Raw genomic sequence first — 25,152 nt, forward strand, 5'->3', positions numbered from 1 at the left:
GTGAACATGGCCACCCCAACCAACCCCACGTTCCTCAAATGGTCTCAGACTGCGATCACCTTTGACCAGTCGGATCATCCAGCACACGTGCCCACCCCAGGGAGGCAGGCTCTGGTCATCGACCCGGTGGTGGAAGGAGTCCGACTGCGCAAACTCCTCATGGACGGCGGCAGCGGCTTGAACATCATGTACGCCGACACTCTCAAGGGGATGGGCATTCTGATGTCCAAACTTAGCGAGAGTAGCATGCAGTTCCACGGGGTCGTCCCTGGATGAAAGGCCAAGTCACTCGGCCAGATCTCGTTGGACGTCGTTTTCAGCTCCGACAAGAACTTCCGCAAGGAAAAGCTGACATTCGAGGTGGTGGACTTCCAGAGTGCATACCATGCGATTCTGGGCCGTCCGGCGTATGCGCGTTTCATGGCCCGTCCATGTTACGTGTACCTGAAGCTGAAGATGCCAGGTCCCAAAGGTGTGATCACTGTTACAGGCAATCGGCAGCGGGCCGAGGAGTGTCTGCAGCAGGGGTCGAGGATCGCCGATCAGCAGATGGCTATCCTCGAGCTCGACGAATACAAGAAGACAGCCGACCCTGCTGACTTGATGCATTCGAAGAAGCCAGCTTCGGAGTCCGCATTCCAGTCGGCGGGACACACGAAGAAGGTCAGCATCTAGCCGACGGACGACACCGCTGCCCCGACGAACATCTCCACCACCCTCGATCCAAAATAGGAAGTCGAGCTCATCCAATTCCTTCGTGAGAACTGGGACGTCTTCACATGGAAGCCTGCTGACATGCCACGTGTACCCAGGGAGTTGGCTGAGCACCGACTGCATGTGGATCCTACTGCTCGGCCTGTCCGAGAACGCCTGCGTCGGTCTGCCGCACACAAGAGGAAGGCAATCGGAGAGGAGGTGGCTAAACTTTTGGCAGCCAACTTCATTTGTGAGGTACACCACTCCGAGTGGCTCGCCAATGTTGTTATGGTGCCCAAGAAGGACAAGTCTCTCCGAATGTGCATCGACTTCAAGCATCTCAATAAGGTCTGCCCGAAAGACCATTTCCCGCTCCCCCGCATTGATCAAATTGTCGATTCGAATGCGGGTTGCAAGCGTTTGTCATACCTTGATGCCTACTCGGGCTATCATCAGATCCGCTGTATGGCCCCGATGAATTAAAAACAGCCTTCATCACCCCATTCGGGTGCTTCTGCTACATCACTATGCCGTTCGGTTTGAAGAATGCAGGAGCAACTTTTATGTGCATGATCCAAAAATGCCTCCTTGACCAGATCGGTCGAAATGTGGAAGCGTATATGGATGATATCATAGTCAAGTCACGCAAAGGTTCCGACCTGCTGACTGACTTGGCAGAAACATTCGCCAACCTTCGTAGGTACGATATCAAGCTCAACCCTGCCAAGTGTTCATTCGGTGTTCCCAGCGGAAAGTTACTCGGTTTCTTCGTTTCCGAACGAGGGATCGATGTCAACCCCGAAAAGATCGGGACCATCGTCCGAATGGAGCGGCCGGTCAGAATACACGATGTTCAAAGGCTCACAGGTTGCCTAGCGGCTTTGAGCAGGTTTATCAGTCGACTCGGCGAGAAAGCGCTACCTCTGTACCGACTCATGAAGAAATTAGATACTTTCGAGTGGACAGACGAAGCCCAAATTGCATTCGACGACCTCAAAGCCCTGCTTTCCACCCAGCCAGTTCTTACTGCTCCGCTCAGTAAAGAACCCCTTCTTCTGTACATCGCGGCTACAAATCAAGTCGTCAGCACTGTTCTCACAGTCGAACGCGAAGAAGAAGGCAAGGCATACAAGGTTTAGCGGCCAGTGTATTATGTCTCTGAAGTCCTGACTCCTTCCAAGCAGAGGTATCTCCATTATCAAAAGCTTATTTACGGGATTTACATGACTGCGAAGAAGGTGGCTCATTATTTCCAAGACCACTCGGTGACCGTCGTTTCTGATGCTCCGTTGTCGGAAATCCTCCACAATCGGGACGCATCAGGTCGACTGGCGAAGTGGGCAATGGAGATGTTATACTGCGACATCAAGTTCGAGGCCAAGAAAGCTATAAAGTCTCAAGCCCTAGTTGACTTCATAGCAGAATGGGTAGAACAACAGCAACCGACCCACATCTACTCGGCTCATTGGACAATGTTCTTCGATGGCTCCAAGATGTTGAATGGCTCCGGCGCTGGCGTTGTGATCATATCGCCAAAAGGTGACAAACTCAAGTATGTGTTGCAGATACATTTCGATTCCTCCAACAACGAGGCAGAGTATGAAGCTCTCCTTTATGGATTGCGCATGGCCATCACACTCGGCGTCCGTCGCCTGATGGTCTATGGCAATTCAGATTTGGTGGTTAATCAAGTGATGAAGGAGTGGGACATAAGGAACCCCACCATGACTACATACTCCAACGCAGTGAGGAAGCTCGAGAAAAAGTTTGAAGGTCTGGAACTCCACCATGTTCCGCGACTGAAAAACCAAGCAGCTGATGAGTTGGCGAAACTTGGATCCACTCGGAGACCAGTCCCGAGTGATGTCTGTCTCGAGCACCTACACCTTCCCTCAGTTAAAGAAGATCCCTTCACACAGGAACCGGTACAACCAAAGAGCTCGACAGATCCAACTGAAGTCGAGGTCCCCGCTGTGGTTGATCTGATCATGGAGATTCTCGCTATCATCCCCGATTGGACTATGTCGTTCATTGCGTACATCCTAAGGCGAGAATTACCAGAAGATGAGGTCCAAGCCAGACAGATCGTCCGCAAGTCAAAGTCGTTCACCGTCATTGATGGCCAGTTGTACAAAGAAAGTGTTTCAGGCGTCCTTCAACGATGCATCTCCCCTGAGGAGGGGCAGTTAATCCTGGAAGAAATTCACTCGGGAACTTGCGGTCATCATGCCTCCTCAAGAGCAATCGTCGCCAAAGCATTCAGAGCTGGTTTCTTCTGGTTGCAGGCGAATGAAATGGCGAAGGATATGGTCGACCGATGCGAAGGCTGTCAGTTCTACTCGAACAAGTCTCACAAGCCAACGTCTGCACTGAAGACAATCCCCCTTGTTTGGTCGTTTGCAGTGTGGGGATTAGATACAGTCGGTCCATTCAGGACAGGCCAAGGTGGATTCACGCATCTGTTGGTGGCAGTCGACAAGTTCACCAAGTGGATTGAAGCCAAACCCATCAAGAAACTCGACGCCCTTACGGCCATCAAGTTTGTCAGGGACATCATCTCCAGATTCGGGGTACCGCACAGAATAATCACTGACAATGGCACAAACTTTGACTCGGACAGATTCAAAGGTTTCTGTACAGGCCAAGGTATCCGAGTGGATTTTGCATCTGTGGCGCATCCCCAAACAAACGGGCAAGCAGAGCGGGCGAATGGACTTATTCTTCAAGGGTTGAAGCCTCGACTCCAGCGGGAAGTTGGACATGCTGCCGGCGCATGGGTCATCGAGCTACCTTCGGCGTTGTGGGGCCTCCGCACAACTCCAAATAGATCTACAAGACGATCCCCGTTCTTCCTCGTTTACGGAGCAGAGGCAGTCCTTCCGAGTGACTTGCTTCACAACTCTCCACGAGTCGAACTCTTGTCCGAAGCCGAAGCAGAGCAAGCCAGGCAAGACGGAGTGGATCTTCTAGAAGAGGAGCGCGAGATGGCACTCACTCGCTCAACCATCTATCAACAAGATCTGCGGCAATTTCACGCGCGGCACATCAGGAGTCGTACATTCCAAGCAGGCGACCTGGTGCTCCGAGTGGATCAGCAGAGACCTCACAAGTTGGCTCCCGCTTGGGAAGGACCCTTCATCATCTCCAAGGTGCTGAACAACGGAGCATATCGACTCTATAACCTCGACAGGGAAACGGATGAGCCGCGAGCATGGAACGGAGATCTCCTGAAGCGCTTCTACACGTGACCGCCGAATGGGGCAATGTAAAGAACAAGTATCATTGAAGTAATACAAAGCAGATTGATTTTTTGCAGATTCAAAATTCTTCCGCGTTGGCAGACTCCGGTCTCAGAAAAAAAAAACTTAGCCGCGATCCAGAATCGCCTAAGTACAAACTTTCTCCGAGTGTGCACTAAACGTCACACTCGAGGACTTAGCTGCGATCCAGAATCGCCTAAGTACAGACTTTCTCCGAGTGTGCACTAAACGTCACACACGGGGACTTAGCTACGATCCAGAATCGCCTAAGTACAAACTTTCTCCGAGTGTGCACTAAACGTCACACTCGGGGACTTAGCTGCGATCCAGAATCGCCTAAGTACAAACTTTCTCCGAGTGTGCACTAAAGGTCACACTCGGGGACTTAGCTGCAATCCAGAATTGCCTAAGTACAGACTTTCTCCGAGTGTGCACTAAACGTCACACTCGGGGACTTAGCTGCGATCCAGAATCGCCTAAGTACAAACTTTCTCCGAGTGTGCACTAAACGTCACACTCGGGGACTTAGCTGCGATCCAGAATCGCCTTAGTACAAACTTTCTCCGAGTGTGCACTAAACGTCGCACCCGGGGACTTAGCTGCGATCCAGAATCGCCTAAGTACAAACTTTCTCCGAGTGTGCACTAAACGTCGCACTCGGGGACTTAGCTGCGATCCAGAATTGCCTAAGTACAAAAATTGTCTCCGAGTGCGCACTAAATGTCACACTCGAGGGCTTAGCTGCGATTAAGAATCGCCTAAGAAAAAAGCTTCCTTCGAGTGTATCCTAGAGATCCACTCGGAGGCTTAGCAGACCCTCATTGAGGCTCATGTGGATGTCGAGACAACTGACAACTACATGAGTATCAACTCGCTCTGAGTGCGCACGAGATGCCGCACTTGGGGACTTAGCTGCGATCCAGAATCGCCTAAGTAAAAAAGCTTCCTTCGAGTGTATCCTAGAGATCCACTCGGAGGCTTAGCAGACCCTCATTGAGGCTCATGTGGATGTCGAGACAACTCACAACTACATGAGTATCAACTCGCTCCGAGTGCGCACGACATGCCGCACTCGAGGACTTAGCTGCGATCCAGAATCGCCTAAGTAAAAAGCTTCCTTCGAGTGTATCCTCGAGATCCACTCTGAGGCTTAGCACACCCTCATTGAGGCTCATGTGGATGTGAAGACAATTAACAATTACATGCTCCGCATGTTTGCCATTGGCTTCACCAAGAAACGCCAAACAAAAACCACGAGCTCAAATCATGTCAGAAAATATACATGGCGAAAGAACACCAAAATATTCGATTCGAATTCAACGTTTGATCTACGATAGTCGGCTCGGTGTGGATCAAGCTTACCCACACCGAACCGTGAATGTGACGGCCAACAGCAGTGGCCCAAGTTTGATACAGATACCACTCGGCATAACGAGGTAAAGTGTTTCAAACGTGATCAGGACTGGCACCAGGACTAGCAGGCTCCACAAAAGTGTCAAGGTCGATCCCGTCTGTGATGCGAGTGGCGGTCTCAAGGAAGGTCTCCATGAAATCTTCGAATCGAAGCTTCTTGGTGTTGGCGACCTGCAACGCCTTCAGCTTCTCTTCGCGAGCTTCCTTGCAGTGCACTCGGACCAGCGATAGCGCCACGTCCGCACCACACCGAGCGGCAGATTTCTTCCACGCCTGCACTCGGTTTGGGACGTCCTCCAGCCGAGTCATCAGCCCTTCTATCTCCTGTCGGGAATCGTCTTCGGGCCACAACTCCTTGTCGATCCGGCCGATGACTTCTCTCAGACGGCCGATGAAAGGCCCCACTCTTCCAAGGCGAATATGTGCTCGGAGCATGTCCCGATTCGCTTCGTCACCGAGTGGAACGTTCGGAACAACCGACCGTTCAATGTCGGCTGCTTCAGCCTCAGCGTCCAGACAAAAATCTTCAAAGAAAAGAAGAGTAGAAAGTAAGCGCAGAATGAATTACAAAGTCAAGAAGCACTCGGCAAGAAGCTTACCACCGAGCAGTGCAATCATCTTCCTCGCCCAGTCGTTGACATACTTCTCCTGCGAAATGCATTGATGGTTCATCACCTGCATTTGACCCATCAGTTCACTTCTTTGCTTGCCCATTTTCTCAATTTCGGCCACCAATGCCTTGTTGGTCTCCCGGGACTCCTCCAAAGACTTCTCTCGGTCAGCAAGTGCCACCTTCACACCAGCTAAGTCATTCACAGCTTCCTCAAATTCCGCAGCAAGCTGAATCTTTTCAGCCTTCAGAGCATTGTACGCTGATCCCATTTCGCAAGTCTTCTGCAAATCAGCGCAAAGAAGAGATCAGACACATTCAACAAGGAAAACAATAAAAGTTCAAAATTCTTCAGACCCCTGCCGACGCAAGCAGTCGACAGCGGTCTCGAGGACTACACCCAATGGGTTCACTAAGAGTGACCCCACTAGCATGAAGCTCGAACAGGTCCGCCCTATTGAGCTACATAACAAAAACAAGCCTATGAGGCTACTACTACCCGACCTGAGTAAAATTACTCTCGGGGACTACTTCCAGTGGGTGCACTAGGAGTGCCCCCACTGGTATCATTCGGACAGATTAGTTCTGATCCAATTAAGTCAAGGGAAATGTATATAAAGACAACTGCCGGTGCAAGCACTCGACAGAAGTCTCGGGGACTACACCCACTGGGTTCACTCGGAGTGGACCCACTTCAAAATAATCCTACTGTATCCGAGTATATCTCTTAAACCCCCAGTGGGTTACAAGAGGAAAGCAAATACTTACTAGCGCACTTACTAAGATATCATCCCGGAGCTCCTAGCTTCTCTTGTACAAAGATGCGATGGAGTCGTACGCCCCCTTGGCATCACCCGCCATCAACTCCACCTGCACCATGGCCGCCTTGGCGGCTCCCACTTGATCTCCCAGGAGGTGTTGGGCGTTGTACTAGACGGTCGACGGACCCAGCACGACAGGAGACTCCTTGGGCATCCCAAGTCCTGCCCCAGTCGGTTCAGCCGCGATGAGCACCGTCTCAGTCGACGGCATCGTCTCGGTCGGCGGCGCGTCCATGGCGGGGGAGGTAGCAGATGGAAAAACCTCAAGGACAGGCACCGAAGCTTGCCCGGACCTCTTCTGGTCATCCTCCTCCAGATGAATCACCTCCGAAGGAAGCCCGACTGAATGACGTGAGACCACGGAAAAAGGGCAAGATTAAAGACAGAATTCGCGAAACAATAATGCAAACTCTCAGAGTCTTCACGACGTACCTTGGTGGGATGTGGCAACGTTATCCGTATCCATGGGATCGTCTTCCTGGCGTGGCAGAGAGGTGGCGGAGGTAGCAGCTCTGTCGAGTAAAATCCACTCGACCAATAAGCATGAGTTCAGTCAAATACTGAAAGGAGACGGGAGAATACCAGTTGGTCCACGCCTGCACAAGATACAGTTGACAACATCAGACGTCAAACGGTGATGCAAGAAAAAGCGGCAAATCTAAGGGAATTGTAAGCACTCGGCAAGATATGCTCACCTCATTCGGAGGAGGGTTGTCAGCGCGGAAGGGCTTCACTCGCCGGGCTCCTCTGGGGTTATCGCAGGCGCCTGTGATGCCGCGGACCCACGCCGTCACAACCTCCCCGGTCACGCATTCGGGATGAGTCCGAGTGGAGTCCCCAGGCCTCGCGTAGTGCCACATGGCGTGGTGTCGAGCTTGCAGAGGCTGGATGCGCCGACCTAGAAAAGTCTCTAGCAGATCTGTGCTGGTGACTCCCTTGCGGACGACATCTATCAACGCTTCGACCGGAGGTTGGATCTGGATCTTTTCCATCTTCGTGAGCGCAAGATGCATGGGCGGAGCCGGTCGGTCTAGACTAAAAGGTGGCAGCCCAGTTGCGGCATTCGGACAGGCGATGTCCTGGCAATAGAACCAAGTCGACTACCAGTTCTTAACAGACTCGGACAACTGAAGAGCGTGGTAGCTACTTTTGCTTTTCTTCTGGAAGCCTAAGCCCAATCAAAGCTGGAGGATATGAGTTTTGTCGTCCGACTGGCTAAGTTTTTTGACGGTTTGGGATCTAGCGGAGAAGATGTACTTAAAGAGCCCCCAATGGGAAGGACAACCGATAAAGCACTCGCAAAGCACGACGAATGCAGAAAGATGAGCTATCGCGTTAGGAGTAAAGTGATGGAGCTGCACCCCGAAGTGGCTCATGATACCTCTGAAGAATGGATGAGGAGGCAGAGAGAAGCCCCGGTACACGTGACTGAGCAGCAAGACGCGCTCCCCCTCCTGGGGCGCCGGCTCCGTCTCGCCCTCCGCAGGCAGCCTCCACGACTTGTTGGCGATCATACCTTGCTCCACCAGCTCCAGCAGGTCATCCGTCGTCATGGTGGAGGGGAGGAAATCCCCCTGGATCCAACCCGCCGGCAATGCCCGCTGTCGCCGCTGAGCAGGAGCCGCCGCCTTCTTCTTCTTCTTCTACGACTCAAGCTTGCTCATCTGCCCCTTCATCATGGTGGAGGTTGCAGATCCGCGGGGGAGGAGAGGAAGGAGGAGGCTTGGAGTGCGCAGGGTGCTACGGGAGAAGCGGGGCGAGTGCGAGTAATCAGGAGAGCACAACGAGAAACCCTCACCGGGGAGGTTTAAATAAGCTTCCGACTGGGTCACTAACAGGTGGCCCCGAAATCTTATCCCCCGACCGGCTGCTGCGATATTAGTGGAGGAGATGAAGGCACGGTAATTGAGGCGGCAGAAACTACTCGACGATGATGCCGTCATCCCCGCTGAGCGCGCGGCAACCGAAATTTGAGGATCCTGGAAAATCCGTCGCTGTCAGTTGACCGGTCACGTCGAAAGATTCCGCGGAAGCACTCGGTCTCTGACGGTTCATTTCACAGATATATCCACTCGGATCACTGGTCAAGAGGATAGAATAGATCGAGGCAAACCACGCAAAAGTCGCATCCATACCAGTCGGATCCGCATTCCAGGCATCACTTCGTCGTTCCAACCCCGATCCATTCGGGGACTAATGATGAGGTCATAGTCCTAGGGTAGGGTCATAGGCCTGCCCTATAGGTCCTACCCAAGGACTACCCTTCTTAAGGGACAAGGCCCTTAGTCAGTTCCGACTAAATTAAGGACTTCCCATCATCCAGTCGGTAATGATTCCCCCCATCATCCACTCGGAGATGAGCATTCGGAGCATATTAAACTGCCGACTGGATTCCACTCTGTATATCGTAACCTACCTGGAGGGCAACGGTCGTACGTTTTCATACACCTTTATTAGCATTTAAGGCATACGTTACCTGTAACGTAGGCATTTATTCGCCACTATTCCACCCCTGCGCACCGGACCGTTGTGAAGGGCAGCGTACTCTATATAAGCCGCCCCTCCCCACTGGTGCAGGGGTTAGCATTTCACTGTAATCCATATTTCACTCGACATTAAGCTCCCAAGAGCACCGAGACGTAGGGCTTTTACCTCCACCGTAGAGGGGCCTGAACTCATACAACCTCGCCGTAGCTAAGGCTCTGCCCATCCTTTCGTACCCTATACATCTACTGTCAGACTTATACCCACGACAGGATTTATAGTGAAATCATTGCAATCATGCTTTTCATCCAAGGAGCCCTCGTGAATCACTTCATGAATTTCTTCCTCACAATTTTTAGATTCACGCATCTTACGCAAAACTCCAAAGAAATAATCAATTTCCCTCAACTCAATAGCAATTTGTTCCAAACGAGTGGGTCTCATAAAGAGACTAGCTAGTGGATGATGATCCATATCACTAGATTTTCAACAAGCGAAGATGCAAGCATATTGAGGGCACATGGCACACAAGCGAACAGAAAGCAAGCGAGAGAAAAGGGCGAACGAAAATGGCAAAGGAGAAAGGCAAATGAAAATGGCAAATGTCAAGTGGGGGAGAGGAAAACGAGAGGCAACTCGCAACAAAAGTAAATGCAACAGAAGAGTTTGTGAGACCTACTTGGATAGATCTTGATTTCTCTTCCCCGGCAATGGCGCCAGAAATACTTCTGATGTTTGTTGTGTATCCCTGGCAATGGTGCCAGAAATACTTCTGCTACTGCACAAAAGACCTTCCAATGGCGCCAGAGATAGGCACGTCGACGGGAGAATACTTGGCTTGATCTTTATGTTGTGGCTATGCCTTAAGGGACTTCCTAGGAAACTATGCGAAGGATTTCCCCCGTGGCCTTGGAGCTTTGCGTTGGTGTTCCCTCGAAGCGGAAAGGGTGATGTAGCACAGCGACGGTAAGTATTTCCCTCGGTTTGAGAACCAAGGTATCAATCCGGCGGAAGAGTATCTCAAGATCCTGCACAAACACAAAAGCTTGCACCCAACGCTATGAAGGGGTTGTCAATCCCTTATAGATTGTTTGCCAAGTGAGAACTGAAAGCAACAAAGTAACAAAGCAAAGTAAAAGCGGAGTTGTAAACGATGGATGTGAATAGACCCGGGGGCCGTAGTGTTTACTAGTGGCTTCTCTCATGAAAGCAAGTAGACGGTGGGTGAACAAATTACTGTCGAGCAATTGATAGAACTGTGCAGAGTCGTGACGATATCTATGCAATGATTATTTCTATAGGCATCATGTCCGAAACAAGTAGACCGATACTGTCTGCATCTACTACTATTACTCCACACGTCGACCACTATCCAACATGCATCTAGTGTATTAAGTCCATAAGAACAGAGTAACGCCTTAAGCAAGATGACATGATGTAGAGGGATAATCTCAAACCAATGATAAAAACCCCATCTTTTTACCCTTAATGGCAACTGCTAGATGTGTGCATTGCTGCCCCTACTGTCACTGGGAAAGGCCACCACATGGCAGAACCCAAAACCAAGCACTTCTCCCATTGCAAGAATCATAGATCTACTTGGCCAAACAAAACCCAAGACTCGGAGAGACTTACAAGGATATCAAATCATGCATATAAGAAATCAACAAAGACTCAAATATATATCATAGATAAACTGATCACAAGTCCACAATTCATCGGATCTCGACAAACACACCGCCAAAGAAGATTACATCGGATAGATCTCCATGAAGATCATGGAGAACTTTGTATTGAAGATCCAAGAGAGAGAAGAAGTCATCTAGCTACTAACTACGGACCCGTAGGTCTGAAGTGAACTACTCACGATTCATTGGAGGGGCGATGATGATGATGAAGAAGCCCTCCACCTCCAAAGTCCCCTCCGGAAGGGCGCCGGGAAGGGTCTAGATGAGATCTCGCGGAAACGGAAGCTTGCGGCGGCGGAAAAGTATTTTCGAGGCTCCCCTTATTTTTTGCGGAATATTTGGGAATATATAGGTGCAAGACCTAGGTCAGGAGGCGGCCAGGGAAGCCACAAGCTTGCCCACCGTTGCCTCCCCCCTGGTGGCGAGGTGGGAGCTTGTGGGCTCCCTGGGGCCCACCTGGCCTGGCCCAAAGGCTCCCTGGACTTCTTCCATTCGGGAAAAAATCATTTCGGGGTTTTTCTTCCGTTTGGACTCCGTTCCAAAATCACATCTGAAAAGAGTCAAAAACATGGAAAAACAGGAACTGGCACTTGTCACTGAATCAATAAGTTAGTCCCAAAGAAGATATAAAAAGGTACATAAAACATACAAAGAAGACAAGATAACATCGTGAAACCATCAAAAATTATAGATACGTTTGAGAAGTATCAGGGTACAGCGGGTTGTGGGAGAGTGGACCACTGAATATAGATGGGGGAAGGTGATGGAGGTGTTGGTGAAGATGATGGAGGTGTTGGTGTAGATCACCGTCACACGAGGATGTCCCGGGCGGCGTTCCGGCGCCACCGGGAGAGAGGGAGAGAGAGCCCCCCCTTCTTCTTATTCTTCCTTGACCTCCTCCCTAGATGGGAGAAGGGTTTCCCCTCTGGTCCATGGTCTCCATGGAGGCGGAGGGGCGAGAGCCCCTCCGAGATTGGATCTCTCTCTCTCTCTCTCTCTCTCTATGTGTCCTTCTGTTTCTGCGCTCCCAGATTCTGGCTTTCACCGTTTCTTAAATTCCCGGAGATCCGTAACTCCGATTGTGCTGAAATTTTAACACAATTTTCTTCCGGATATTAGCTTTCTTGCGGCAAAAGAAGGGCCCCAACCGCCTTAGGGATTGTTCACAAGCCTGCCAGCCGCGCCCTAGGGGGGTCGCGCCTCCTGGCCTTGTGACCCCCTCGGGCATCGTTTCGCGTTGATTCTTCTTCCCAAAAATCATAAATATTCCATAAAAAATCACCGTACGTTTTTGTTGCGTTTGGACTTCGTTTGGTATGGATATTCTGCGAAACAAAAAACATGCAACAAACAGGAACTGGCACTGGGCACTCGATCAATATGTTAGTCCCAAAAATAGTATAAAAAGTTGCCAAAAGTATATGAAAGTTGTAGAATATTGGCATGAAACAATCAAAAATTATAGATACGATGGAGACGTATCAAACGGCAATGCAATTATTTCTATAAAATCTATACGCCATCGTGCTCTAAAAGATATAAGTGAAGTATTAGAGCAACCGCTAAGCTCAAAAGATAAAAGTGAAGCACAAAGAGTATTCTAATAAATCATGGTTATGATGTGTATATATCAACTGGGTGTATTCATATAACAAGGATTGTTTAAAACTAAAAACAAAAAGCAAACAATGCTCCAAGCAAAACTCATATCGTGCGATGAATATAAATGTAGCACCAAGTGACATATCGATGGATTAAGATGAAAGAGGGGATGCCTTCGAGGCCATCCCCAAGATTAGCCACTTGATTATTCCTATAATGTTACCTTGGGTGCCTTGGGAATCCCCAAACTTAGACTCTTGCCGCTTCTTATTCCTTCGTCCAACCGATAACGCCAAAACTTGAAAACTTCAGCACACAAAACTCAACAGAAACTTCGTGAGATCCATTAGTATAATAAACATATCAAATACTTTAGGTACTGTTATAAGTTTATTCATATTCTATTATTTCATATGGTATTGTATTGTAACTTCCTCATGACTTATACCCCCCGATAAAATCCATAGCATCATCAAAACAAGTAAACTATGCAAGCAAAAAACAGAATCTGTCTAAAATAGAACAACAGGTAATGATATAGTTAAGTACCATACTTCTGTAACTCCACAAATTCTGAAAAAGTAAGAAAACCTTGTGAATTTCTATATCAATGCGGTATAAAAAAGTTAGATGAAAAAGACGTTCTAGTAAAATCAGATAAATTCTGCACTGGACGCTAAAGTTTCTGTTTTTGCATCCCATCAATTCTACTATTATCCAAATCATCCCAAAGGCTTTACTTGGCACAAACACTAATTTATACACAAAAACACAATGACAAAAATCATGTTATCACACACAAATAGAAAGTAAAAACAAAAATATAAAGATAACTATTGGGTTGCCTTCCAACTAGCGCTATTGTTGTATGCCCCTAGCTAGGCATAATGCATATGATCAAGTGTTGTAATCTTTTACACTCCACCCATAAGTATCCCTCATGATAGATTCATAAGGTGGTTTGATTTTATTTCTAGTTAAGTGTTCCATGCCTTTCTTCAATGGGAATTGGAACCATATATTTCCCTCTTTCATATCAAATAATGAACCTATAGTGCATACAAAAGGTCTCCCAAGTATTATTTGACAAGATGGGTTGCAATAAATATCAAGAACTATAAAATCTACAAGCACGTAATTTCTATTAGCTATTATTAGAACATCACTTATTCTTCCCAAAGGTTTCTTGATGGTAGAGTGAGCAAGATGTAGATTCAGGGAACACTCATGAATATTAGTAAGACCAAGCATGTCACATAAAGATTTAGGTATAGTTGAAACACTAGCACCTAGATCACAGAAGGCATTGCATTCATGTTCTTCGATCTTGATTTTAATAGTAGGTTCTCATTCATCATATAACTTTCTAGGGATTGAGACTTCTAACTCAAGTCTTTCATCATAGGCTTTTAACATAGCTTCTGCTATATGTTGAGTAAAAGCTTTGTTTTGTTCATAAGCATTGGGTGAGATAATAATGGATTGCGGAAAGTAAATACATTCTACTAAATATAAATTATCATAATTAAAATCCTTGTGATCCAGGGTAGTGGGCACATCGCTAGTTAAATTTTTAACCTCTCCAAACCCACTTTTTCAGTTTTAGCATTAGAATCATCACCCTCCAAGAAATTAGGACGCTCTCTAACAAGAGTTCATTCATCTGCAGTCCCTTTTTTCATTTATTTTCAAATAAGTAAACAAATATTGAATAGGATAAGTACCAAGTACTTTAAGATCTTCATCATGATTCCGATAAAAACCGGGTGGAAGAGATTTTTCTAGGAATTCCCGCTTAGCTTTGAACTTGGCGGACCTCTCCCGACTTTCATTCATAGATAATTGGATAAATTTAATAGTCTCATTAAAGTCATGATTTGGTGGAAAAGTCTTATCTTTAAGATTTTCTACATCAAGAGCAATCATATCCATATTCCTAGCCAAACCATCAATCCTACGCAACTTTTCTTCTACCATAGTATTGAAAACTTTTTGAGAACTAATGAATTCTTGTATTATCAATATTAGGGGATAACTTATTATTATTGGTATAAGGATTCCCATAAAAACTGCCATAAGAGTTGTCATAACCATTAGAGGTGTTACTGGGATATGGCCTAGCAATTAAATTACCCTTATAGGCATTATTGCTAAAAAATGCGAGATAAAATTCACATAAATGGCATTGTAATTTTGATCAATGAAACTAGACAAGGGCATGTCATTAGGATCAACATGAGCATTTTTATTAGCAACCAAATTCATAATAGCATCAACTTTTTCACTCAAAGTAGCGATTTTCTCAAGAGAGTTTACCTTCTTACCATTTGGAGCTCTTTCGGTATGGCATTGAGAGTAGTTGGTCATGATGTTGTCCAGAATTTTGGTGGCCTCTCCTAAGGTCACCTCCATGAAGGTACCACCTACGATAGAATCTAGAAGATTTCAAGATACAAAGTTTAGTCCAACATAGAAGTTTTGGATAATCATCCACAAGTTTAAACCATGAATAGGGAAATTTCTAATCATTAATTCCATCCTCTCCCAAGCTTGTGAAACATGTTCATGATTGTGTTGTTTAGAATTCATTCTTTGATTTCTAAGGGAGATGATCTTATCAGGAGGAAAATTCTTGGTAACAAAAGAATTTTTACAGTTATCCCATGTTCCAACTATTACGTGGTAAAGATGAGAACCAAGATTTAGCTTTATCTCATAAAGAAAAAGGAAAAAACTTTGATTTCACAATATGATTATCCACGTCCTTTTTATTTTGCATATCACAAAGTTCAACAAAGGTATTCAGATGAGCAGCGGGATCCTCATTAGGACTTCGTGAAAATTGCTCTTTCATGACAAGATTCGGCAATGCAGTATTTATATCGTAAGCCTCCACACTAGTGGTGGGTGGTACAGGAGTACTAATAAAATCATTGTTATTGGTATTTGAGAAGTTACACAACTTAGTAGTATCTTGAGACATGATGACCGAGCAAGCAACGTAACAAGCAGGACAAGTAAACTAGCATGTAAAGCGAGAAAAGAAGTAAACTAGCAACTAGCAAAGATTAAAAAAAGTAGTTTTTGATTTTTATGAAGCAAGCAAAATATAAAAGCAAATAAAAATAAGAACAATTGAATGATAATTTGTGTGAAGTTACTTGATAGTAGGTTGATGATACTTCCCGGCAACGGTGCCAGAAAACCTTCCTGATACTTGTGATCGGCGTTGGTTTCTCCTTGAAAAGGAACGAGTGATCCACCACAACATAGTTAAGTATTTCCCTCAGTAGAGAACCAAGGTTTATCGAACCAATAGGAGTAACAACCAACTCCTGTCTTCTGCCGCTACACACAAGAGAAAACAAACACTTGCAACCAACGCGGGCAAGAGGGTTTCAATCCCCTTGTCTTGTTATTTGCAAACAAGTAAGTGATGTGGTTGGAAGTTGCAAGGTGAAAATTAAATAAAGGCAACAAGGAAATTGTAGTGTTTGTAAACTTATCAGTGAATAGACCCGGGGGGCATAGTTTTCCCTAGTGGCATCTCTCATGAAAGCACGCATACGGTGGGTAAACAACTTATTGTTGGGCTATTGATAGAAAAGCACATAGTTATGTGATATTCACGGAAATTATCATGTGCATATAGGCATCACATCCATAACCAAATAGGATGACTCCTACCTGCACCTATTACTATTACTCCACCAATTGACCGCTATTGAGCATGCATCTAGAGTATTAAGTAAAATAAAGTAATGCTTGGAGAACATTGACATGATGTAGACAAAGAGAATTTAATTAATTTGAACTATAACTCCATCTTTTATCCTTAGTGAAAACAATACAAAGAAATATCATTTCCCCTTTTTGTCACTAGGATATAGAAATCTGTCACATTGAACCCACTAGAACACACCCTCTCACTGAAGAAATTTCAACCTACTTGGCCAAAGCAAACCAATAGACCGGAGAGATCTATGAAGCTATGATGATCATGCACATAAGAATAATATTTAGAATTCAGAGAAGACTCAAATATTTATCATGAATAATATAAACATAAATCCACAATTCATTGGATCCCAACAAATGCACCGCACAAAAGAATTACATCGGATAGATCAAAGCAAAGATGTGATGATCACTGTATTGAAGATCAAGATCAAGAGAGAGAGAGAGAGAGAGAGAGAGCCATCTATGTACTAACTACGGATCCATAGGTCTATGGTGAACTGCTCACACATCACCATGAGAGCGGCAAGCATGATATGTAGGCCCTCCATGATCGATCCCCCCTCCGTCAGGGCCGCAAAAGGCTCTAGATGGGCACACAGCGGAACAGAGACTTGCGATGGTTAAAAAGTGTTTTGGGAGGCTCCCTAGGGTTTTTGGGTTATATGTGAATTTATAGGACGAAGAGGTATGCCAGGAGGCAACCGAGGGGAGCACAAGGCAACAGGGCGCACCCTAGTCCCTAGTCGCGTTGTGTTGCCTCGTGCCTCCCTCATGAGGCTTCTCGCCTGCTCCCGAGGTTGTCATGTCTTCTTTTGGTCCAAAAAAATCACCAAAATGTTTCCTGGCAATTGGATTTCATTTGGTACTGTAAAACTGAAAAGCCAAAAACATGTAGAAAACAACAACTGACACTCGACACTGGGTCAAGAGGTTAATGCTCAAGAACAATATTAAATGGTAAATACTCCCAAAAAGTATCCTAGAATGATAATATAATAGCATGGAACAATCAAAAACTGTAGATACGTTGGAGACGTATCACACACCACAAGCAAGGAAACTTACGGAGGAACCCTAACCGCCTAGGAGCCCAAGCACCAAGAGTAACAAGTCAATGGTGAACATATCTTGCAGGGAGCACGAATTAGTTTGGCTAAAGTGTAAATTGGGTCTTACTCCCTAAATCTCCAATGTTTCAATAAGTTTGTGTGGAGGAGATAAGAGCAATGAGAAAAATGGGGTCTGGCAACGATGGAGGTCAACAAAACATTAGGGTTAATGATGAATGTGGAAGGAGGAGGATTTTATAGTGTTCTTGGACGGTTAGGCATTTCTGTCCATTGGACCCCGTTCGCACTGGTTAAATCATCCACGTTTGGACGGGGTATCGAGGAGCTAAAACACCATCTCATGCACATGGTGGCCCAGAACCCTGTGCACACAGGGAATTCAGAAAGTTTAGCGGTACTCGTGCTCACGGGGGGAGAAAGACCTCATGCACACACTGTATCCAGAAAGTTACCGACCACCCCGTACGCACGGAGTAAAAGACCTAGTGCACACGCAGTGTCCAGTAAGTTCCTGTTAAGAATTCAAGGATACCACCAACAAGTAAATTAACAAGAAATTATATGTGGTAGGATTGGGAGGACTAGTTTGTATGTTTGGATGCAGACTCACGCGGCATCCATCCACGATGACCCTCTTAATAGTGCGGTTTTTCCTACGACTCAAATCAAACCAAAATAAAAAAAACTTCGTGTCATTGGGAAAACCACACCTTTGATCTTTTTTTAAATGGCGGGTCACACAACTCCAACATCATCTTCATGGAACCAATATCGTGAGATAAACTTTAGCAACCAATATTCGTTCCACTCACCATACTATCATCACACCAAAATATAATTAAGTGTCACTCGCACTTTCGTCCTCTCCCTTAGGGCGTGTGTGGTAGCCTGCATGGAGAATGTATGAGCCCAAAAGTTCCCTCCCCGATCCACTTTTCGCTGTTTGGTAGGGTGTATGGGCTGAGGAGAGCATGCATCAACTGATGCAAAAAAAGGGCCTCAGCATAGCTGAGCCCAGCACCCCCGCAGAGGCGAGCTGAGGCGAGCTATGCTGAGCCCATGCACCCTGTCGCCCCGTCGCTCACCCCCTGCGCCTCGCCCCGTCGCCCCGTCGCTCCCCCCCCCCCCCCGCGCCTCGCCCCATCGCCCCGTCGCTCCCCCCTGCGCCTCGCCCCGTCGCCCCGAGCTCCGGCGGCCCCCCTCCCCCCCTGCGCCGAGCCCAAGCGCCGGCGGCCCCCCTCCCCCACTGCGCCGAGCCCGAGCTCCGGCGGCCCCCTCCCCCCTGCGCCGAGCCCGAGCTCCGGCGGCCCCCCTCCCCCACTGCGCCGAGCCCGAGCTCCGGCGGCCCCCCTCCCCCCTGCGCCGAGCCCGAGCTCCGGCGGCCCCCCTCCCCCCCTGCGCCGAGCCCGAGCTCCGACGGCCCCCTCCCCCACTGCGCCGAGCCCGAGCTCCGGCGGCCCCCCTCCCCCCCCCCCCCCTGCGCCGAGCCCGAGTGCACCTCCCTCCTCTTCCTCCCTCGCAGTGCACCTCTTCCTCCTCCCTCTTCCTACCAAACACAGTCTCATCCAAACATGTCACAACACATGCATGACCACCAAACAACTGAAGATGAATGTATTCATCATGTCTATACTTAGCATGCATCAACAGGGAACAACTATGCTAGGGTGAGAACAGCTGCCAAACACACCCTTAGTTAAGTCCTAGTCAATATTTTTGTGCCCCAAAGGAGAAGTCAAGCCATAATGAGGGAACTTGATCCACACGTGGCTGAAGAGTTTGGTAGTTCGAAGGAAGTAGAAGCAAAACCTCCTTTCTTTCTGTCCCAACCTCCAAAGTTCTTCCGTATATGACATAGTCAATTGGATTACAGCAACGAGTAAGGAGATTGACAGATCATTCCACCCCTTCTACCCGAAGATAGGTAATATGTTCTCATAGAATGTTGTTCCCACTTTTCTCTAAAGGGAGCAACCAACGAGTGATCCCAATCTCCGGTAGAGTACAAGAGATCAATCGAGCGTCCCTTTGTGCTCCTTTTCCACCAAGCACAAAAGTTTAAGGAGACCTAGGTCTGCAACTGACATTTTGTTGAAACTAATGATTTTTTTAATGTGAAATATTTTGATGAAGAGTTTTTAAAACCATTTTTGGAATTGATGAACATTTTTTATATCTCATGAATTATATGATTTTCCACACATTTATAAATATGCATGATTTTTTGAAGTCATGAACATATTTTCATTTCTTGAACTTTTGTAATAAAATTATTTGTATTTTTTAAATATGCGATCATTTTATTGAATCGTGGTCATTTTTGTGAATCTGTAATTTTTTAAATACTTCTTTAATATTTTTTGGAAAATTTACATATTATTCAATTTGGAACTTTTTTCGAATATTGAATTATTTTAAATAAGAGCAAACAAAAAGTAAAAGAGAGAAACGAAAAAAAAAACTGGGGGCCTCTCGCCCCGCCCATGGGGCGCTAGTGTGTTGCCGAAAAAAGAGGTATTTGCCGCTGCAGGGGGCCCTCCCACTCACACGGGGGCGCCCGACTGGGCTGGACCAGATTTATTTTTTGTCTAAAAAAATTAGATAAATCTTGTTTTTCTGTTTCTTTTTTTCCTTTACTGCTTATTTCTTTCTTTTTCTTTTTGGCTCGTTTTTCTTCCTATTCTCTTTTTTTCTTTTTTATCAAAACGAACAAACGTTGAATTTCTCAATCATTTTTTGAAAACATGAATGTTTTTTAAATCATAGAACAAATTTGGAATTACGAACAAGTTTTAAAAGCATGAACATTTTTTGAATCTTAATAAAAAAATGAAAAATCAAGAAATTTTTTGCAAAATCCTGAAAAAATTGGAACCGCGAAAAATAGAAAGCATACTTTTTCTTCAATCTAGAGAACAAAATTTTGAAACGGAGAACCATTTTGGAAACCCGGAACAAATTTGGAAGCGTTAACAATTTTTTTTAAACACGAACATTTTTTGAATCTCGAGAATTTTTGTCGAAACTGAGAATCATTTTGAAAAACACTTAACAAATTCATAAACGTGAACAATTTTTGAAAACAGAAACATTTTTGAATCTTGAGAACAAATTTATAAAAACAAGAACATTTTGTGGAAAACATTTTTAAAAAACCCGATTTTTTTTTCAAAATCCATAACATTTATTGAAAATCTAGAAAAAAATTCTAAAAAGAAAAAACCATTTTAGTAATATTTAGAACAATGTTTGAAAATCTCAAACATTTCTTGAAAATCCAGAACATTTTTTGAAAATCTAGAACTTTATTTTTCAAAGCAGAATGATTGTCTGAATTTGAAGATCATATTTTGAAAATTCAGAATATTTTCCTAAAAAGCAAAATCATTTTTCGAATTTGAAGATTTTTTTAAAAAAATTTCAAACATTTTCTGTAAATCCAGAGCTATTTTTCAAAGTCCAGAACATTTTGCTCTAAAAGTTGAAAGATTTTCTAAATTTGAAGAACATTTTTTTAAAATCCAGCATATTTTTCTGAAAATCGAAAACGTATTTCGAAAATCCAGATTTAGAAAAACAAATATATTTATCAAATTTGAAGAACAATTATTTTAAGTCCCTAACATTTCTTAAAATCTGGAACAATTTATGAAAATCCAAAACATTTTTTAAACAGAAGCAAACAAAAAAGAAACATAAAATAGAAATGAAAAAAAAATGAAAACTGGTTCAGGGAACCTTCTAGAAGTTTCCCGAACCAGTTTAGTGGACCGGACCAGTGTTGCAGTTTTGGCAAGACTTTTTGGACTGATTTATTTTCCTTGTCAATGTCAAAGTTTTTATTAGTTCTCTCTGTTTTTTCTTTGAACTTTTTCGGGTTTCACCGATTTCATTTGTTTATTGTTTTTTAAATATTTGATGACTTTTGTTAATACACATTGTATATTTCTCTTATTGATGTGTAACGTTAGTTCTGATACATGTCAATCATTTCTTAAATACATGAATTTTTCAAGTAAACATTGACCATTTAATTCGATGACACAATTTAAGAAACTATGTGAATTATTTTCATGCATAAAGTAATTTTCAAATGTCATGTCATATTCTTTGAAACTGTAAAGAATTTTTTAAATGTCACAATTTTTTTTGAATGGTACGAAGTATTTTTTATAAACTATGCTAACATTGCTTTATATTTTATAAAGATTTTTTTATAATGAGGATGAACATATTTTGAGAAACATGTGATCACTTTTTGAGTGGCATATAATATATATTAAAGTCATGCGAACATTGTTTTGACATTATGTAAACATTTTTTGAAATCTTTACGAATATAGTTTTCTGAACGGGGCATCATATTTTAATGTGACAAAAATTGTTTTTGAATGCTGTAAACATTTTTTTTAATTTGTATGTAAAATGTTTTGACACTACATGAACATTTTAAAATGCACTGTTTTTCTACAAAATTAGGTACATTAATTTTTGGATATGTCTATTTGTACTTTTTGAAATATAAAAAAAGATAAAAAAAATACACGACTATGCTGTGATGAATATATTTTTTTAAACACATGAAAACTTGTTGAATGGCACATGTTTTGTTAAGTGATGCAAACATTGTTTTCATATTATGTATTTTTTAAAAAAATTCATGAAATTTTCCATAAGGTGTAATCATTTTTTAATGTGATGAAACGTTTTTGTAATGCTGTAAACATTTTGAAAAGTTGCATGGAAAAAGTTTCACAGTGCATGAACGTTTTTAAAATGCACAATGTTTCTAATATTTTAGGTAAATTAATTTTTCGAAATATAAAAAAGATAGAGAAAATAACAATTGCATTGTGATGTACCGGGAGTATGTTCTACTTTCAAAACTTTGGACCCAGCTCATTTAAGGTGGCGCTGCAGGCGAGTGTCACATACGCCTCGCAGCATGAAGGGTATACACACTCATCATGGCTGAGCGTGTTTGTGGTTTATCTCCGCCCTGGCTTCCAGTCATTGCCAACAACTCTTTTAAGGCAACAGCATGTAATATCTTTAACCTTTTGAAGAGTCCAGTGTTTTTTGTTCAGTTTGCCTCTCCCTAATGCTAATATAGCCGTTTTTGTTTTATTATTTCTGTTGTCTCGTATGGTACTTCGAGATAGTAAAGGAGGTGTCACGTTTGCATCTTGCCATGTTCTATTATTTTTTTTGCAACGATGCCCTCGAAGTTGAGCTACAAGCAATATTAAAGGGTATGACTCTTGCTCTGCAATGTCTTCCCTTCCAATCGTCGTGCAATCTGATTCAATGATGACGCTATCTTTCTTTTAGCAGAAAAAAATGTTGTATATTAATTAATCGGGACTGGGGTAATCTAGTTCACACAAGTCTACAACCCTCTCAGTGCCTGACCATAACCATACGGCTGTCTTCATCTCACACCTACCCAACTGAGCTAAGTGGTGGCTAACAAGATTGCAACCTCTTCTAATAGCTTTAACAACTATCTCTCTTCCTCCTCTCATACTGACGACGATCTCCTGAATGATGGCGGCATGTTGTGATCTGTTTTCTGATGGGTTGGATATCATCTCGGCCGCTTCGGTACTATCCGTCTCAATGATAAACGGAAGCGTGCTCCATTCCAAGGCAAGCGCAATTCCTTCTCTACATGCTTCAAGTTCGGCAGCAAGAGCATTATCGCATGTGAATAAGTGACGGCATGACGTGAAGATAATGCCGCCGGAGGTGTCTCGGAGAACCATGCCTATGCCGCCGTTCCCCGCCTGCATTTGAAATGCCCCGTCTGTTGGAATTATGCCCTAGAGGCAATAATAAATGTATAGTTATTATTATAATTCCTGTATCAAGATAATAGTTTATTATCCATGCTATAATTGTATTGAATGAAGACTCATTTACATGTGTGGATACATAGACAAAACACCGTCCCTAGCATGCCTCTAGTTGGCTAGCCAGTTGATCGATGATAGTCAGTGTCTTCTGATTATGAACAAGGTGTTGTTGCTTGATAACTGGATCACGTCATTAGGAGAATCACGTGATGGACTAGACCCAAACTGATAGACATAGCATGTTGATCGTGTCATTTTGTTGCTACTGTTTTCTGCGTGTCAAGTATTTATTCCTATGACCATGAGATCATATAACTCACTGACACCGGAGGAATGCTTTGTGTGTATCAAACGTCGCAACGTAACTGGCTGACTATAAAGATGCTCTACAGGTATCTCCGAAGGTGTTGGTTGAGTTAGTATGGATCAAGACTGGGATTTGTCACTCCGTGTGACGGAAAGGTATCTCGGGGCCCACTCGGTAATACAACATCACACACAAGCCTTGCAAGCAATGTGACTTAGTGTAAGTTACGGGATCTTGTATTACGGAACGAGAAAAGAGACTTGCCGGTAAACGAGATTGAAATAGGTATACGGATACTGACGATCGAATCTCGGGCAAGTAACATACCGAAGGACAAAGGGAATGACATACGGGATTATACGAATCCTTGGCACTGAGGTTCAAACGATAAGATCTTCGTAGAATATGTAGGATCCAATATGGGCATCGAGGTCCCGCTATTGGATATTGACCGAGGAGTCTCTCGGGTCATGTCTACATAGTTCTCGAACCCGCAGGGTCTGCACACTTAAGGTTCGACGTTGTTTTATGCGTATTTGAGTTATATGGTTGGTTACCGAATGTTGTTCGGAGTCCCGGATGAGATCACGGACGTCACGAGGGTTTCCGGAATAGTCCGGAAACGAATATTGATATATAGGATGACCTCATTTGATTACCGGAAGGTTTTCGGAGTTACCGGGAATGTACCGGGAATGACGAATGGGTTCCGGGAGTTCACCGGAGGGGGGCAACCCACTCCGGGGAAGCCCATAGGCATTTGGGGGGGTCACACCAGCCGCCAAGAGAGAAAAAATCAAAGGAAAGAAAAAAAAAAGGGAAGAAGTGGGAAGGGGAAGGACTCCCTCCCACCAAACCAAGTAGGACTCGGTTTGGGGGGGGGGGGAGAGTCCTCCCCCCTGGCTCGGCCGACCCCTTGGGGATCCCTTGGACCCCAAGGCAAGGTCCCCCTCCCTCCTCCTATATATATGGGGCTTTTAGGGCAGATTTGAGACGACTTTCTCACGGCTGCCCGACCACATACCTCCATAGTTTTTCCTCTAGATCGTGTTTCTGCGGAGCTCGGGCGGAGCCCTGCTGAGATAAGATCATCACCAACCTCCGGAGCGCCGTCACTCTGCCGGAGAACTCTTCTACCTCTCCGTCTCTCTTGCTGGATCAAGAAGGCCGAGATCATCGTCGAGCTGTACGTGTGCTGAACGCGGAGGTGCCGTCCGTTCGGTACTAGATCGTGGGACTGATCGCGGGATTGTTCGCGGGGCGGATCGAGGGACGTGAGGACGTTCCACTACATCAACCGCGTTCTCTAATGCTTCTGTTGTGCGTTCTACAAGGGTACGTAGATCACTCATCCCCTGTCGTAGATGGACATCACCATGATAGGTCTTCGTGCGCGTAGGAAAATTTTTGTTTCCCATGCGACGTTCCCCAACAGTGGCATCATGAGCTAGGTTCATGCGTAGATGTCTTCTCGAGTAGAACACAAAAGGTTTTGTGGGCGGTGATGTGCGTTTTGCTGCCCTCCTTAGTCTTTTCTTGATTCCGCGGTATTGTTGGATTGAAGCGGCTTGGACCGACATTACTCGTACGCTTACGAGAGACTGG

Source organism: Hordeum vulgare, chromosome 6H (assembly GCF_904849725.1).
Source record: "Hordeum vulgare subsp. vulgare chromosome 6H, MorexV3_pseudomolecules_assembly, whole genome shotgun sequence".
Taxonomy (NCBI): Eukaryota; Viridiplantae; Streptophyta; class Magnoliopsida; order Poales; family Poaceae; genus Hordeum; species Hordeum vulgare.